We start from the raw sequence: 18174 nt of genomic DNA, 5'->3' as shown, positions 1-18174 counted from the left end.
CGAGGAGTATGTCAGAACCAGAGCATTTTGTCTTTTATTTTGAAAAGCTGACCTAATGATTTGTGGCATTTCTCACTTCCTGCTCTCCTCATCTTCTGCATCAGAGCTGGAAAGCAAAGCGGCCGTGCTCGGTCTGTTTGTGGGGTAACAAACGCATTGTCACCATGGCCAGACTATCAGCCTGAGAAGCCCCGCGGCACAATTATGTAACTTAATTAATTAGTAACACCTGTTTGAAACGCCACAAACCACAATCAGCTGATCCGAGCAGAGCCGGGCAGAGCGTGAATGAGTAAAAAAATATTTTAAAAAATAAAGAAACACCACATAACAACATTTGGGGAGATCTGCTGGTTATGTGTACCTGAAAATGAAAACATAAAAAATTCCACTTATACGTCCTTAAGTCAGCTTTTTAAATCTCCAAATATCAGTAACTGTAACTGTCTTAAATATTGTCTGTTGGTCAGAATCTACTAACCATACTTTTGGTTATTTAAAGGGTAATCCGAGGATTAGCCTGAATAAATTAAGCTTCGGGGAATTTTCACTGTTTTCCGATGAATATTTTATACTCTAAACTATCTGTACTGACGTATGAACTCTGCTTCCGGCTCCAAACTACTCTGTGTTTATTAAGGCTGTTGTGTTTTTAACGTGTTTTAATGCTTTGTATCTCGTTCTATTCAATCTGAACAAGCCCATAAAACAGTCAGTGATCACTGTCGGCCTCTCTCGGGTTTTATTTCCTCTAATCATATTAAAGCTTCGTTTTTAAACCCTTACGATGCAGCTACAGCCCAGCAGCAGTATATTAATGACTAACCTCGTATTGTGGATGAATAATCTCAGTTGTTCTCCTGAATGAAGTTTGGTCCATTTACAGCATCCTGCTATACGATTGCATTTGTCTCTAACCATCAGGAACCCTCACGTTAACTTTTATCGAGTAGAAAAAAGTTAGCGTTCATCCTCCAGCTTCACTGTGTTTATCTTATGCTAGCATAGCTGTGTCGCTAGCGATCACGTAGCACATCCTTATATACCAGCTAGCCCAACTTCAGTAACCCTACAAACATCACTGCTGTTTAGTTTCCTGTCTTCATTTATGTTGGAAGTGACAGCAGAGCTGTACGTTTTCATTTTTTCAGAAATCTCTCAGTCAGAACATGCTATATTATATTAGCGAGCTAACTTCCTGCTAACTTCTAACTTTGTTAAATGTAATCAGTTCTGTTTTCATGGATGCCTGAATGTTAAACTTAATTGTTACACCTGGTAAAGCAGCAACGCTGATCATTTTATTAAAGATGAAAGAATTTAGACAGTTTTTAACTCTCAGTGATGCCACAGTGGGACCTGAAGCGGACACAGCTAATGACGTCAGACTTAAAGACCGGATTAGTTTTTTATTAAATGCAAAGAGAGTGAAAAAATGCAACCGTGCATTTCGCCTGTGAAAACACAACATGACTGACAGAAATGGCCCAGCTGGTTCAACTGTATCATTTGTGACACAAAGAGCTGGTTCTGAGATAAATATTAATTATTGTGATGATCTGGAGTTATTGTTTGACACGTGCAAAACCACATTTAGAGCAAAACAGTCAGATTTGCAATTTATCCAATAATTGTAACTTTTGACTGCTGGTAGGAAGGTTCTTGAAAACGGCCGAGGTGCTGATATATATTCAGTGCAAGCACAGCTCATACAAATTGTTTTACAAGTCATTTATTTTTGACTATTTACTTTTTCATGCTCATGTTAAAGGATTTTCCCTCGGGCAGCAGTTATTCTGGGCGAGAAGTGTGACGTTTAGCCGTCAGATGTATGCGAGCCGTTGCATTAGCATTTCATTTCATCACCCAGACGGGAGCTGCTGTGAGAGGAGCTCCTCACCCGGGGACAAAAGACCGTCTTTCAATCCGTCACTCCCTCCGTCCGCGACGCTGCTCGTCATTCAGGAGTGCTGCGAGATAAGAAGAGTTCATTATTCTGATAACTCATCTCGCGCTCGTCTCTTTGGCTTTTCCACTCTCTTCATTCCTGCCTCGCGACCGCTCCGTCCACTCTGGCCTCGGCGCTCCATTTCAGCTCCTTGCGTGTTTATGTATCCCTGCTTCAGGGCGCAGACAGAACAAAATGTTAGTTTCACTTCAATTTGGATTTCCTACAAATATAAAAACAAGATTATTCAGATAAAATGATTCTTTTCACTTCCTGACATAACAAAGTCTAAAGTTCTGTTGCCTAGCAATGATATACAAATATCACATACATTTCATTTGCAGCTGAAAATATGTTTTACAGGAAATTCTGTGAAGATGAAGCATTGCCTTCAGACAGCAGTACCGGCAAACTGGGACCGACTGTCAGCTGTTTCCTTAATGCACATCCTAATAGCAAATCTCAAATCCAAGCTGCTTCAGCCTGCATTAACCTGCAGTCCACTTTGCAACCCACCTATGTCCTGTCCTGTGCTACTGATGCCTGATTGCTGCTATGGGAGGTCTCACTGCTGCTTTATCTGTCTTTAGACTTTCCACGTACACTGAGAGGAAGAGCAGGATGCTCCCAGAACAACACCATCCATCCATAATAAAAGTTAATTATTGAGTATATATAAATATAAACTACTGCAGATTAAATACTGGGTTTGATTTAAGTGGTCCTGATGTTGATTGGAAATGAGTTGATTTAATCAAATAGAAATAATGGTAATTTGTGTATTTAGTCAAAAAAAAAAACATTTCAGTGATGCAACAGTCACTGCAGGGAAAACTGTGGATGGATTATTGCAGCTGTGTGAAATAAACCTTTGAAATGGTTCCTTCAATCGGGGACGTCTGTGACCGTTTACGCTCAGTTGTTGTCTTCAAAGTGACTCTAGATATTAGAGAGATTCCTCTAGCTAAAATCAGCGGTTTACAGGTGATTTCATTTTTTTCACATTCAAGAGTTGAGGTGAGAACTGCCAACTGATTCCAAGCAGATTACACAGATTGCCTGTTGGGAGGCAACCTGTCACATCCAGCTCAGACTGACCTCGGTCCTTCTCCGACTCGTTGACCGCAGTTTGTAAAAACCAGAAACAGATCGGCACAGCCATGAATATCGCAAATGGGAACTTGATCCAGCTGATTACCAGCTGATTGCATTCTTGTTGTATTCCAACATAAAACACGGTTGCCGAGCACCTACATGCATTCAGCCAAATTCTCCTCCTGTAAATCCTTCACCTGTAGAGGACTTTCTGTATTTCTGTGCAGCATCAATGAATTTCTGTCTGGACTCTAAATGTAGTCGATGTGAATTTAGAGAGAAACAAAATTGATGAGCATCTGCTTCCTCCTGTTTCTTTTTCATATTCATTTGTTTTTATGTGTATTAACACTTGTTACTTGTATATTGATTGACTGATTTCTACTATATTGATGTACCGTCCCCAACAGAGTGCATGTAAAGGCAGCTTCACCCCATCCAATCAAACTGCCAGCAGGCTTGTTGTCTTATTGCTGTTTTATCACTTTGAAGTCGGCAGCTGACTGCGACTGGTTGCAGACCTGCTGCCAGTCTTCAACCATTTCAACAAGATTGCAGGTTCATTGCATACTTCTGTCTTAATTTTGGTCATGCTGTTGAACGAATACCGCACACTAAATCATTCTACACGTGTAAATCCAGCGAATTCTCACTGTGGGCTGTCAAATGCAGTCAGGTCTCATCATTATGTGCATAGCATGTTTTGGTGTTGATACCTTTGTACAGAGAGAGAGAATCCCAACCAGTGTTGGGAGGATGAAGGGAAAGTGCTGCCGTGAGTTTCAGGTTCACCCACCAGCCCGGGGTTTGCATTAGCCTGCATACGTCTCTGTGGCACTTCAGTTTATTTCTTTTTACGCTGATACATTTTTTTAATGATAACGATAAAAAGCATTTTTATTGTTAGTGTTCAAAAACACCAACAACACCGTTATTATATCGATGATCAATTTGTTATTTTTTCAGGTAATATTTCAGCTAAACGACCAACAGATAATAAACTTTCTTTCTTGGCTTTTATAAACACTGCGTAACCACATAAACCTGAAGGAGCTCTGATGATATTAGTGCTGAAGGCTTTCTGTCGCTGACTGTTTTCTTTAGCGTAAACTTGTATGAAAGGAAAATCCCAGGATTCTCTCTTAGAGGAGCTCGAGTGACCTCAGTGCATTTAGAGGACATTTGTATCTTTGTTTTTCATCTGTCGAGGGCGAGGTTTTTGCTCTGATGGTGGCAAATATTCATGGAAATCAGCCGATCATCAGCATCGTCAGCATTTTTAAAATCGGCTGGTTGGCTGTGCTCTTTCAGAGAAATGCCTTTTCATTCGTTGTTTTCTCTTTTCATTCTTTTCTCTGACCTTATCGTCTTTGACTTTTCTGATGAGAAATCAGATTTTCATCCTGTTCTCTTCATTATTATTACTGTGTTATAGTTAAAGGCTTTCAGCTTTCAGGAGGATGGTGCAGTCCTCCTTTTTCTCAAAGTTGATTTCATTAGTATGCCTTCACCCGTGATATGTAGTGCACTCTATGAAGTCTATAACTGTATGTATGACTGATGTGTGCAAATGAGATGGAGGATAAAGGCATAGAGAGCTGATGCACATGGGAGGTGTACAGATGGAAGGAGCATTAAAGAGATGAGTGGAGGTGTAAAAGAGGCAGTGGGCGGAGTCTGTGGTGTGGAAGATGTATGAGATGCGAGAGGACGTGTTGTGCAAATGTGTGTAAATGGCCGACTCCATGTTTAATATGAACAATGGACAAAATGCCACATTGGCTGAGAACAGTCATTTGAGAGGTGTCTGTGGTTGAGAGTCATCTTTGAAGAATAAATGATTATTGAGTATCTGATAGGATTGAGTGGGAAAAGTCCGTACCTGCTCTGCACCTCCCCACACTGGGAGCACAGCAGATGTGTTACCATAAGTGCAATAAAAGCTTCCCATCAAGTGCTAAACTGACACACAGGGGAGTGAGCTTCACTAAAGGCGTCACTTCAATGCAGCACGCTTTTCGCTTAAATCACAAACTACAAAAAGGAAAACATCCGTTTAGCCTTTGCCGTTCGATTGCTTGTTAGCGCTTCTTCTGGGACCTGGTTCACTGCAGCTGACTCTTGGTAATGTAACAGTAACAAAGTAAAGTGAATGCACTGACCAGTTCACACTGATGCCTGATCTGGTTTTTGGTTTATTGTGGCTGGTAGCTGGTAGCTGGTGCAACAACAGGCCCGGTGAATCTGTAAGGACAACCAAAGTGATAATAATAAATCCAGTGTTAGGTTTGGGGTTTGTTGGGCCATCCAGCTTTCTTGGATGTTAGCAGAAGTCATTTAGGGGCACTTGCTGTAAAATCTTCAGTCTTGTCTTCTCAGAGGTTTTTCCTAAGCTTATTGAAGTGGTTTTGTAAGTTCTGATGGTGGTAGAGACACTGAAGACATCAGGACAGTGACACGAGACATCAGCAGGCTGAGAGCTGAAGTCGATGCGCTATGTCTAAAATGTATCGTTTCATGCATCGGTTAAAACACTCGACTCCAGCTCACGCAGCTGGAAACACTTCACGCAAGTCGAGCTGCCCGAGATTCACAGAATTTACAGAAAATGTTACATTTTTGTGATTTATATCGTTATCGGACGATAGATGTCTTATATCGGGATATGAGATTTTGGTCATATCGCACAGCCCTACCTGAGTGTGCATGAACAATTTAAAGATCATTACAGTCTAACCGTTCTCTGCAGAGCATGAATGTGTTCAGGACAATTCAAGACAAATCAGATTGTAGCGTTTATCCACATCATCGCTGCCTACATTTACTAGAATTTGTCTCTGCTAGTTATCGAATGTAATGCTCGGTGTTGAAAAGGCTTTTCTTCTCCAGCTGGTTATTAATAATAGAAGCACCGTAATCAGCTTTTGAACAAGAGGTAGGAGTGTCCAAAGGTCAGAAGCTGCAGTGTGTGGTTCCCAGGTGGCAATCTTCAGGGCTGAAAATGAAGCCGCTGCACAGGCGACACAAACCGCCTCTTGATTGGCAGGTGCTGCTCTGCAGGGAGCTGCAGCCAATCAGTGTCTTCGAGGTCTCTGATCCGAACTGTCCTGTTTGTGTTTGTTTTACCTTTTGGAGCATTTCTGGTGGAACCTTTGATGAGTATTATGCTTCTCCTTGACCGTGCTTTTAGGATTTAAACAAGTTTAAAATTACTTCAATACACTGAAGACATACGTGACTATGTGTTGCACCAAGCTTGCTAACAAAGCTGGCTAGCGCTAGCTTATAATTTAGCACTCCACCCTCTCATCCAGATATGGTCACTCCTGGCTACAAAAAAACAACATGGTGGTGTCCAAAAATGCTAAGGTTGAGGCTTCAAATTGCAGCGTTCAAAACCAATGGGTGACATCACAGTACTTCCACCTTTCATATCCAGTCAACGGTGCTTCCACAGATTCATGGAGGTTGTGTAATAAGAGCTTTTGTTATGCCTTTTGTGGATTTCTCCATCTTTGATGTTACCATTTATGGTTCTTTTGAATGGGACACTCCACCAGAATAATTTACTGTCAGCGCTGTCCTTAGTTAACCCCGTCTTTCATTCGTTTAGGGCGATTCATGAAACGTATTTGTACCAAAATGGAAAACAGGATTTGTTTTTCAGACTAAACAGGTTCAACATAAGAAGACGAATTCAGTATTTGACACTGAGCAAACTTTACACTGTATTAATAAACTAGGCAGTCATTTAACATCCTTATAAAACTAAAACTGTAAAATGTAGTCTGATGATTATTATTGCTGTAATTTTAGAGAGGTGTCAAGTGAGGACCACTTTATTCTTCTGTCAGGGGTGTAGCGTGGGTGTTACACTCCACAAGACTGTGAGAGCCCAGTTGGAGTCCAGTTGGAGAGAGTAGCTCAAATTTACAGGGAGACGTTTGTACTGTTTTTCACATGAGAAAGCTCCATAAATAACAGTGTGATAAATGAGAAAAGACAAAGACTGGCTGGTTCCTGTACAGCTGCTCACGGCATGAAAGTTCCAAAAAGTGCAGGTCTGCCCAAAGCACTGGCCCTTTAAGGCTGTGGAGGTCGGGGTGTTGGATGGGTGCGTACAACATCGTGCTATCCTGAAGAAAATGCAGATTTGCTTAGCTTGATATTGTAGTAAATGCTAGGTCACAAATTTCAGACAGTCACAGAAATGGTTGGTCCATCAAAAGTCAGAAATCTGTGGAGGAGCAAGCACTTTGAAAACGTCCCATCAAAGGTTGTGGATAGGTGTGTGATTCTTTTTTGTGCTCAAACACACCAATACACTTTTTTTCTAATGTGTTCAATTTTTTTAAATATGTATATATATATATATATTAGGGGTGCAACGATACACAAAATTCACGGTTCGGTTCGGTTCGATACTTTGGTGTCACGGTTCGATATTTTTTCGATACAAAAAAAATGTTCATGCCTTTTTAATTTGTCATTTATTAAAATTATAAATATATATTTTAACTCAAAAGTACAGTTTTTAAATTTAACCCTAACCCTTGTGCGTGTTTTTTATTTTGACAGCGAATGCGCACCTGCGGACCACTTATGTGCACCCCTGGTTATTTAGCTCATCATATTGCAGCCACAGAAATTCTTTTGTCCATGAAACCATAAAGCTGCACTTTCTTTTTGCCTTATAGTCTGATTTGTCATAACTTCTCCGTTTTGTGGTAAGCTTTTCTTTGGCTGTCACTTCTTCACCCTGACCTGTCTTATTTGGCTCAGCAGAACTAAAATATATATCCTGCTGCTTTTACACATGCACACATAACGCTCAGCGATTCTCTGCGCGATCAACCTCTCACATGTTTAAGCTGCGGGAGATTTCACTTGTCATGTTTGCATAGTAAGCTAACGATTAATAAGACGATGTCAGAGGAATTGGTGCACAAATTATCATCACTCACAGATCAGTGCTGTCGCTCTCTATACACAGTTCGCACGATTGCAAAGTGAAAGCAAAAAAACAAGCGCAAATTCAAACGCGACTTCAATATGTCACATATTGACAGTGGCTCACCGATGCCAATGACATAATTACCCAGCTACATTTCTGAAAGAATGCAAAAGCATTGACATATATTTTTCCTTCCTACAATAGCCCGACGGGCAGGGAAGAGATAGATTTTGGTAGCCCGACTGAAAAAATCGCTAGCTCCAGGACGTCGGGCTAGCGATATTGCAAGCCCTGTATCTGATTGAGGAATCACTCGTCTTTGGAAAAGAGAGTTTATTACAGAGAAATGTCTCTTTCCAAAATAAAAGCTATACTATCCGCTTCTTCTGGGCTATATTCTCAGCAGCATAAGGAGAATCATGTGCTAACAGCTGTCTAAATGACTCGGCTAAAGTTAGTAGCATGCTTGTTGTTTTTGTCTTTGCACTAGGATGATGTCGGCGTAAATGTGCAGTCATATTCGTTGTGTTCCCACTAGTGCTTTCAGGTTAATCTCGTTGAAATGACCTTAACGCCACAACACGGCAAATCTCCGTTAACGAGCTACCGCCGATCGCCCCGTGCGTGGGGCTAGACGGCCAACACGTTAACGAGCTAACTGCGCTAACACACTAGTTCCCACCCATGTAATTGAGCATTGAGTGGCACATCCAACATACTGTTTTACTTTAGTCCATGACTCGCTTACCTTCAGGGTCATACGTCACATGAAAACCAAAATAATTCCAAACGCCAGATCTGAATGAGGGTGGGGGAGGTCCATGTTGCTGAGAGCTTAACTTCTGTCTCGCTAGCTTGCCCTGTGCTCTTCCTCCTGACGATGCTGTCTGTGTTGAGCGCTCAGTGGATCTGCGCTCGACAGTGCAGCCTAGGCGGAGTAGTCGAACACAGATTCACTGAGCGCTCAACACAGACAGCATCGTCAGAAGGAAAGTTGATAAAATAAATTACAAATGTTGTATTGTTCGATACATATGCGTACCGAACCGAAAGCACTGTATCGAACGGTTCAATATCGATACGAATATCGTTGCACCCCTAATATATATATATATATATATATGTATGTATGTATGTATGTATACACAGAAAGTTTGTTGCTGCAAATTAATCTGAAGAACCAGAATCGCTCCTGACCTCCTGGTTTCTTCTTCTTCTTCTTCTTCTCTGTTCAACAACTGCAATTCAAAATAATCCAGACAGCAAATTAACGAGCACCACAACTAATTCACATATTGGTGAAATGACTGTAAAACTGTAAATAGGAGGAGGACATCGGAGGAATGGGCAGAAAGATATGAGAAAGTGATGAAGCGATAGAGAGACAATAGAGAGCGAGAGCCAGAGAACGAGGAGGGGAGGGAGTGATGGAGAGAGCCAGAGGAGAGCAGGGAGATACAGAACAGGAGGTATAAAAAGATCAACACAGAGAGAGAGAAAGTGATAAAGAGGGAACGAGCTGGAGTGAGCGAGGGAGGAGGGGAAGAGGACGGAGGAGGTTGAGGAGCAGCAGCAGCTCAGCTGTTGTTACAACAGTGAGAGCGTGCGGTCGCCGAGGGGAGAGAGCTGTTGCCACAGGGATTATTGTCATGTCTGCCACCTCGACAACAGTCAACAGGACCTAGGCTGAGAGGAGGCTGGGGAGGTTGTTGGTTTGGCGCCGGAGCCTACGAGCAAGGCAGCGTGGCCCATGAGGACGAGGTAGGAACGAGAGCAGAAGTAAAGAGCGATGTGAAGGAAAAGACAAAGGAAAGCAGAGCGGGAAAGGAAAGGGAGAAAGAGAGAAGTGTAGTGAGAGATTTGAGTGTAAAACATCATCTGAGAGGAAGCGAAAGAAGAAGTAAAAGCAAAAAGGAACAGAAAGCAGAAGTGGAGCTGTGCGTTCGGGTTATTCTGCAGAGTTTCAGGAGAATTTCTGCCTTCTTCTCCTCCGACTTGCGTCTGTTCGCTCTCGTGGTGTTTCTCTCTGTTTGATCTCTTCACGTTAAGCTTCATGTTCTTCGCCTCGTTGCAGTAAGTGCTTCTGCTTGTAAATGGTTTCGTGCCTCTGTTTTGGAAAGCTTGATTGATAGAAAAGAGCAGAGAAAGAATGAATGTCAGCAAATCTGAGCAAACCAAAAATGTCAGTCTGTCGTTAAATACTTTGTTTCTTCTCCATTTCCTGTTCAGTCACTTACAGATATACATTGTTTAAATATACGACTAACACATCAAATATATTACACACAAGGAAATCCAACATCCCCACAATAGAGAAGCTGGAAAGACCGTTTTTACATCAAAGCTGAGGATTGTCAGTCAGCGAAAAATGTGAATTTTGTAGAAAGAAAAGTTTCTGACAGAGAAAAGACATCAGACGTACGTCTAGAAGTCTTACGTGTGTCTCTGGGTTGTAGTTGTTACAGAGATAAAGGTTTAAGGTTAAATCTGGCGATGCTCTGGATTTTTCTTTCTTGACCACCAAACACAAAATTTCTTGCAAACAAATAAAATTATTGAGATGTTTTGAATGAGTGAGTCTTAAGGGTGTAGAGTTGTCAGTGGATACTCTTATTGATACTTTTACTGATATTACTTTCTGTGTTTTGGAGCAAAATAAAGGCATTATAGTGGTAATGGCTACTTTTGACGCTTCAGCTCAAGTTCACGTGATGCTTAAATTTGGACGTACAGCTGAGAGGTCTCTTCCTGTTAAAAGGGAAGTCTTTCTTCCTGCTGTTACCAAGTGCTGCTCGTAGGGTATCGTCGAATTCTTGGGGTTTACTTTCTTTTCTTTTTTTCTTTACCTGCAATACAGAAGCAGTTATTGAGGCAACTATTATTGTGAATTGTCGCTGTGGAAATAAAACTGAATTGAATTCAGTGGAGCTGTTACCAACTGGCTCATTAGCATACAGCACCTGTACTTCACTGCTGTGATGGGCAGTAAACCTTTTACCATTACTGTGCCAGCAGGCCTGTTACACTGCTTATCTAGCAGCTGACGGTGGCTTTGACTTGGGTGCCTGCATGTGTTGGAGCATTGCTTGATTTATTTCATTTATCTGTGTCTTTATCTCAGAAATACTCCAAATGTCTGTTAATCCACGGCTGAAAATCGTCCCGTCAAATGAACTACGTCCATCTGTCAGTTCGATAAATGATTTCCATGTTTAGTAACACGTCGCCGGTCAGTGATATAAATGAAACATTATGTTTGTTGCTCTAAAGAGTTGCCTTTTTGGCAGGAACCAGTGGATTTGGAGTTGAGGGCCATCAATATGAGGTCAGAAGGTTTGGGGGACACACAAACTTTGGTGTGTTCATAGGATTTGTTGACAGTAAGAAAAATATACAGTTAAACTCCAGAGGACTGAACATCCTGTTTGTCCCCAATCAAAGTTTGGCTTCAGTGCTGGACAGAGAGAACAAACAGAAGATGGTGTCCAGTTTCCTATTTCTACTTCTCCAAAACATTTGGTAATATGATATCGCTGTGAACCCTGCACTCGAGGTTTATTGTACGGAAAACAGAACAGAGCCGCATTTTTTTGGGTGTCCTCGGCCATCTGATGCGTATTAGTTTCATCCGTGTGCGTCCAGTGCAGAGACTGGAAGCAGCCAAAACTGTCGTCTCATTTTATCAACAGAGAAGAAGGAAAAGAATCCAGTGCAAACAGAGCTGGACTTTTTCCATAGTTGCTGCTTATTGTAACCGTAGCTGTTACTTATTATAGCAGTCACACTGAATTTCCATTAGTTGGCTTCTGTGTTTCGCTTTAAAGCTGAGTGTGGCCAATTCACATTTAGCACCATTTAACTCTGAAGTCCAACTAAAAGACACACCTGCACCGTCTCAGTCCAGCCTGCAGCATCCAAAAATGTAAGGGTGGTGTTTGACGGGGTCAGTCACAGGAACGGATTGGGCACGTTTTCTTGCTATTTACCTTAATGGCAACAGAGGGCGCTGTACATTAAAATAGCCCTCAACTTTACCTTGTTCACCTCAAGTGAGGGTTCAAGTGGCCCTAGCTGATGATACAATCGGAGGTGGTGGTGAAAAGTCATGTTTTTAACCAAGAAAGGACGTCTAAATGTTTTTGTCACACACGCCTCCATTCAGGGCAGCATGTTTGATTCTCAGGGGGGCAGAAATAAGTTCAGGAATTTCATGACGTCTACAGCTTCTCTAGTTATAAATCTGTTTGCAGAAATGAATGCACAACTTGTTGGTTCATCCTCTGAAAAGAGGAAGTGTGTGCTTTTAAAGATTTCTGTCTCTTGTAGGAGGAATCCATTGACGTCAGCCTTCCCCTCTAGCTGACACCCTGAATGAAGGTTTCACCTAATTGTCCACTGTTTAGTTCAATATGCTGTGTTTGTCTAATCTGCTGCTGCTTGTTAGAACAAGCTCATTAGGTTGTGGAAGGAAAGAAAGGGCGGCTTTATTTATAGTGCACAGTTATTCCATGGAAACATGATGTGCTTTGCAGGTAAAAGGAGACGTAAAACCAACAAAATTAAAAAAGCTATACATGAAGGTTTACTTCTGATGTAGCTCTCAGGTAAAAGACAGAAATTATGTTTTTTAGTCTAAATCTTCAGTGTGTCGTTGACTTGCTCCGTTCTATGCTAGGACCCACAATGAAGCAAAAACTGACTGTTATTTCTTTTTTGCCTATAAAAAGCGTCTCCTGAATGTTTCTGTAACTCTGACCGGTTTATTTCCTTTTATACTTCTGCTATATTCAGTGAAAAGCTGGGAAATACAAGTTCAGCACTTAGAATCACCTTTTATCTGCTTAATTTCCCACAAAGTAATGAGGGAACAGGCCTCACCTGCTGCCTGTCAGTTGTCTAATTACTTTTAAAAGAACTTTTGGCGGCTCTCTTACTTCCCGAGGGGAAGCCACAGTGTTTGATTTGGCACAGGTTTTACACCTTTCATTGCGTGCAGTGCTTTTGTTACAACCCATGAATTAAAGCTGTAGATTGTTTGATTTAAAGTCCACTGAAGTGGTGCACGGAGGCAATACTACACAAAATCAAATAAAATGTGCTGTTGTCCAAAAATGTAACACTGTAAGTGAATTAAACCTGCAGTGGCCAGAAAGGGGTCACATCCCTGCTCCTTTATCTGTGAGCCTGTGAACACTTTAATACTGAGCCTGTGGCTATACCCAGTATAGTGAAAAGTAGGGATGCAACGATACCAATTTTTTCAAACCGATACTTGGATCTGAGTACTTGCCGATACAGAGTACAAAAACCGATACTTCTACCACACACACACACACACACACACGCACACACACACACACACACACACACACACACGCAATGAATTGGAAGACAGGTTTTATTTTATTATCTGCCGATAAAAAATAAAATCTTAATAAAAATGACCACAAAAAAATTTCAAGTGAATAATAAGCAATTCTGTTAAATTATTGCAGAGTCTCCACATTGTAATTTAACAAAATATCACTGAACTATTGGGCACTGTCTCGAGCTTTCAGAATAATAAATAAACACTTCTGTTTGGAATAAAATAAATACAAATTAGGTTTGAGAATAAAATAAACTTTTAAATTATTGCAGAGTGTCCATATTGTAAACAAGCAAACAAAAGCCGCCAGTCTCACTCGCCTAACCCTGTGCCTGTTTAGCGTCCCCCTAGTGGCCAATTTAAAAAACTACAACAGAAATGACAAGCCACCCTCTGATTAATGAAATAAGTTAGTATCGGTTCATGGTATCGGTTAACTTTTACGAGTATGAGTACACACACATTTTAGAGTATCGGCCCCGATACCCGATACTGGTATCGGTATCGGGTTTGTCAGCTGTTATCAGAGAACGGAGAAAGCGGCCACGCAGCAGCATCAAACATAACTGGAACCTGTGTTAAAATAAACGTGGAACCTGTGCTGATTTGTTACCGGCCCTTAATAGAAATTCCTATTTGACAAGAACTGTTTCAGTGGTGCAGTGCGATACAGAGAGGTATTGTTGGATGGACTTTAAATAAAGCAGAAGGTTAAATGTGGTCTGAGAGCCTCAGTGGCGATGCTGCCGGAGAGAATTTAAGGTTGTGTCCAGAAATAAATCCCTCACGCTAAATGCCTCCTGACATGTTTATTAGTAAAAGTCGAGAAATATTAGCCGACGCATCAATTACAGCCAAATGAAAATGGCAAATGCATTGATATTTCTGTCTGCGATCAGCTCTACGTCATATAGTGTATGTCAATAACCGCAGCCGGCTCTGTAATAAAGGCTAAGAGGCTAACGTGTCACCACAGCAACCGCAGCACTTTTCATTTTCTCATCTGATACTTTTTAGAGTTTTGTCGAGAAGCATTGAGCTGACCTTTCACCTCCGCGCAGGGAGATATTAAGTCTCCCCTGCTGGTCTCTCTGCATGTAGAGATGCTAATGAATATGAATGAGCAGTTGGAGCCATATTATGGCTGCAGTATCTCTTTATTGACATTCACCACATTTCATATTGAGTCACTTGGTGGCCAACTGCTTCGGCTGCGAGGCCCGCCCACGGCGCATGAATATTAATGAGCAGATAGATGTGCTCGAGAAGCCACAGCCAGAGAGGGCACATCGGGATGACAGACGAGAGAATTTATGATCCGTGGGGCTTTGGAGCGCTTGTTCACAGTTCAGGAGAGCGCGACTGCACGTGTAGCGCATATTATAGCCTGATAATATAGTTTCATTCATTGCTCTGCCGAAAGCGTGCAGTCGCTCCGGTATTTCGGCGCTGTCTGAGAGCGGAGCGTGACTGTGACTCCACGTTCATTAATATGCAGCTCTAACAGCCTTCCTTGTCTGGATTCAGTCTCTCCAGCAGATGTTGAACCTGCTGCAGGGATTAGCTCCCATTCAGACACTAGAGCGTTATTGAGGTCCAGCACTGATGTTGGGTGATAAGATCTGGCTCACAGCTGGTGCTTGGGTTCTTCCCAAAAGGGTTGGATGGGGGGGATTTAGGGCTCCATGCGGACCAGTCAAGTTCATCCTCACAGCACTTGGAAAAGCATCTCTGTATGGTGCGGGCTTTGTGCATGGAAGCATCTTTATATAGAAGGATAAAGTCTGCCTCAGAGGTCTGAGAGAAAGCTTCTCAACCAGTCTTTCATACACACTTTTAACCCTCGGGCGTCTTCGGTCTTCAGATGTCTGGATGTCTAAAGATGTCTCCCATGCAAAGCTGTCATGTTGGCTTTGGCTAGGCAGCATCTCTACAAGTTATTCCTGTGAGCCAACAGCTCCCAACACTTTAAACGCTACTCTTGGCTTTATGATGCCATATTCAGTTTGATTTTATTTATATAGCACCCAGAAAGAAACCTCCGGCAGATCCAGGATCAGGTGGGGACCAGATACTGCCCTGATATATGGTTATTTTAGGCACACATATAGGCTGTATATAGACACCACGGCTTCAGTCACTGGTGCTCAGATCTGCATTTTGAAGCCTCAGTTAGTGAAGTTAGTATTTTGGCAACAGTCCAGACTGGTTTTGGAGGCAGAAGTGGGAAAATTTGGACAAGAGCTTAAAATGCTAAGTTATCAGCTAATGCTAGCTCCATTTATAAATTGCACAGGTGCAGTGCACAGACCAATACCTGCTCTTTAGTGTCCAGATGAATAAATACTGGGTTTCACTCACCTACAAAAGGACAGACGTCTTGGGTGATCTCTACCACAAAAAGCCACAAACGCAGCAGATTTGTCCTGTACAGTGAGCATATGTGTGGCCAAGCAGACAGTTAGCAGCTCACTGAAGCCCCTCCCACCTGCAGTTCAAATGCCATGTTTGTGAGGGGCAGCCAATCAGAAGAAAGCTGGCTTATTTTTTGCTGCGTGTAAATAAAGATTATTTACATCTGGAATAAACCAAAGAAAAGCCACAGTACGGCTCTATTGTGTCTTCTGAGGATAAAACGTGGTTCCTCTCTTGTTAATTACTCAGGAAATGAAAATTTCTCTGTAAAGTCTAAAAACTTCACCGTCTGTTTTAAATAATGCAGTGACTCTGCTCTCTGCTGCTTCCGCCTGTGTGTTTACTGATGTTCCTCAGACTCCAAGGTGAGGATATAATATTTCAGCGGCTTCACGAAAAGGCTCTGAATATCAAATAAAACAAACTATCTGGAATCAAGAGCAGCAGCTTTATTTTCAGGCTCGACTCCATGAATATCAAATGAAAAGAAAGTATTGGGATTCAAAACAGCTGCTGTATTTTCAGCAGATTGAAATTACAGCACTATAAAGGCTTTCGCTCCCGAGCAGTGAACCAAAGCATCTTCAATGCAAAACTGAATCTTCAGAGCGGCGAGTGCATGTACATGATCAGGACATGTGTAGTCCTGCAATCAACATCAGAAACAGACTATTAACTCTGCGATGGCCTTAAAACCCTCGTTTTAACAACACTGGCTCGACTAAAGCTTTATTTACAAAGACGAGTTATGCTAATTTGTGTCGTTAATCAAAGTTATGGGGCTTTTAACTTGTTCACATGATATGCTGGCAGCTAAGATGAGCCTATTAGGGTGTAATTGTCTGGTCTGATGGGAGAAACAACCGGCTGTAATTAGAAAATTAAATATTCCTGCTCAAATTACCTATTATATTTCACCAAACACGGAGGGTATTTCATGATATTAGTCCTTGGTGGCTTGCCAAATGAGTTTTCTTTTTAATTAGCTGTTTCTTGACTGTTTCAGGTAGATAATTTTAGAAGCTACAGTAGAAATGATTGATGAGCAGGAGGGCTGGAGGAGCAGCAGGAGAAGCAGAATTAATTACCCACGGAGACAAACAGAAGCTCGGCACTAAAACTTTCTTTTTATCTTGACTACCAAATGTTTGAGCGCAGCTTCTTATTCAAAGGACTTGAATGTTCTACAAGGTAGAGCAAAACTGCAACACCTTTGGAGCTGTGAAGTAAACAGAATTCCACATCCTTCACATTATCCTCAGTTTGCTTTGGTAATAGTGTTGCACTCTTTTACTCTACACACAGTTTAGGTTTTGGTCACCTTTGATGCTTTTATTTTGAAGGAATTCTCACTTATTTTCCTTCGCTCTGCACAAACTCATCCCAGACCAGCTGGGTTTGTTTAGAACGTCCAAGTGCTTCTTAAAGCTTAACATCATTGAACCAACTTTTAACATTTTATGTACGTTAATAAAATCTATGTTTAATCAGCTGGTATTTCTGCTGCAATATTTAAACATCTTGTTGATTAGTTGTCCACATCCCTGCTGGAAATATGGTTTGGATTAGGTGAGAGCATGCAGGTGGCAGTACACAGGATGCCAGTTCATTCATTATAAATTAATCAGATGGTACTAACAGGTGCAGGTGAGCAGCACATGGACTTCACACCAGAGAGCTTACAGTTTAAATATGTCTGATCCGACTGTGTCAATATCACAGGCACCTCTGCTGGGTATTTTCAAGAAGTTTCCATTCAGTGATCCATTAATTCCATCCATATTCTTCAGTTTATCTAATCCAGGGCTGCAGAGCCTTTCCTGGAGCCGGGGTACGCCCCGGACAGGTCACCAATCTGTTGCAGCCCTGCGAGAACAAAAATGACAGATTCGCATCACGATTTCTACTCTGAGTGTTTGAGATTCGATCGGGGGAATGGGCTCCACAACTATGAATCGGCTCGTTTTTCTATAGCAGTACAAGCTGATATTACCTTTGGATTTTTTCGCTTTGGTGCCCGATTAATTATCAGAATTGTCTTTTTTCCTGTGTGACTGTGGGGATAAATAACTCCTGAAACCTGTTCTCTTTTTTTCAGCGACCAGTTGGTAAAAATGTGAAGGAAGGTAACAGTGAATGCATCCTGTCCCTAATTTTGCATAATACTAGTACATTTTATGAACTGCACGAATAAATCAAGAAGTCAGCGTTGACACCTTTATGATCCGTTAGTGCTGCAGATCATTTGCACTTTAACCGTGCTGCGTTCAAAGCTGACTGTGACCCAGACTGAGACCGAAAAATAATCCTGCAGGTTGAGTCGGGGGTTAGTCTGGTCTCAGGTCAGTTTGTAGGTCAGTTTCATAATGACGCTCAATGACATAACATGAATAT

At 41.7% G+C, this 18174-nt stretch overlaps 1 protein-coding gene across 6 annotated transcripts in view; it reads left to right on the top strand.

Moving 5' to 3' along the window:
• Positions 1–18174, top strand: part of sulf2b (sulfatase 2b) — a 111673-nt gene that overhangs the window by 46204 nt on the left and 47295 nt on the right. The window contains exon 1 of one of the 6 annotated variants that reach the window (XM_085444968.1): positions 9497–9758. The exons of 4 other annotated variants lie outside the window; for them this stretch is intronic. The gene's annotated coding sequence lies outside the window, so the exon portion shown is untranslated. One more of the 6 variants, XM_085444969.1, reaches the window with a different exon arrangement.

This window comes from Copadichromis virginalis, linkage group LG20, assembly GCF_057382275.1.
Source record: "Copadichromis virginalis isolate Kocher_CV1m ecotype Utaka linkage group LG20, C_Virginalis_male_GT1.1, whole genome shotgun sequence".
NCBI classification, from domain to species: Eukaryota; Metazoa; Chordata; class Actinopteri; order Cichliformes; family Cichlidae; genus Copadichromis; species Copadichromis virginalis.
The sequence above is the reverse complement of the archived record's forward strand: the minus strand, read 5'-3'. Positions and strand labels throughout refer to the sequence as shown.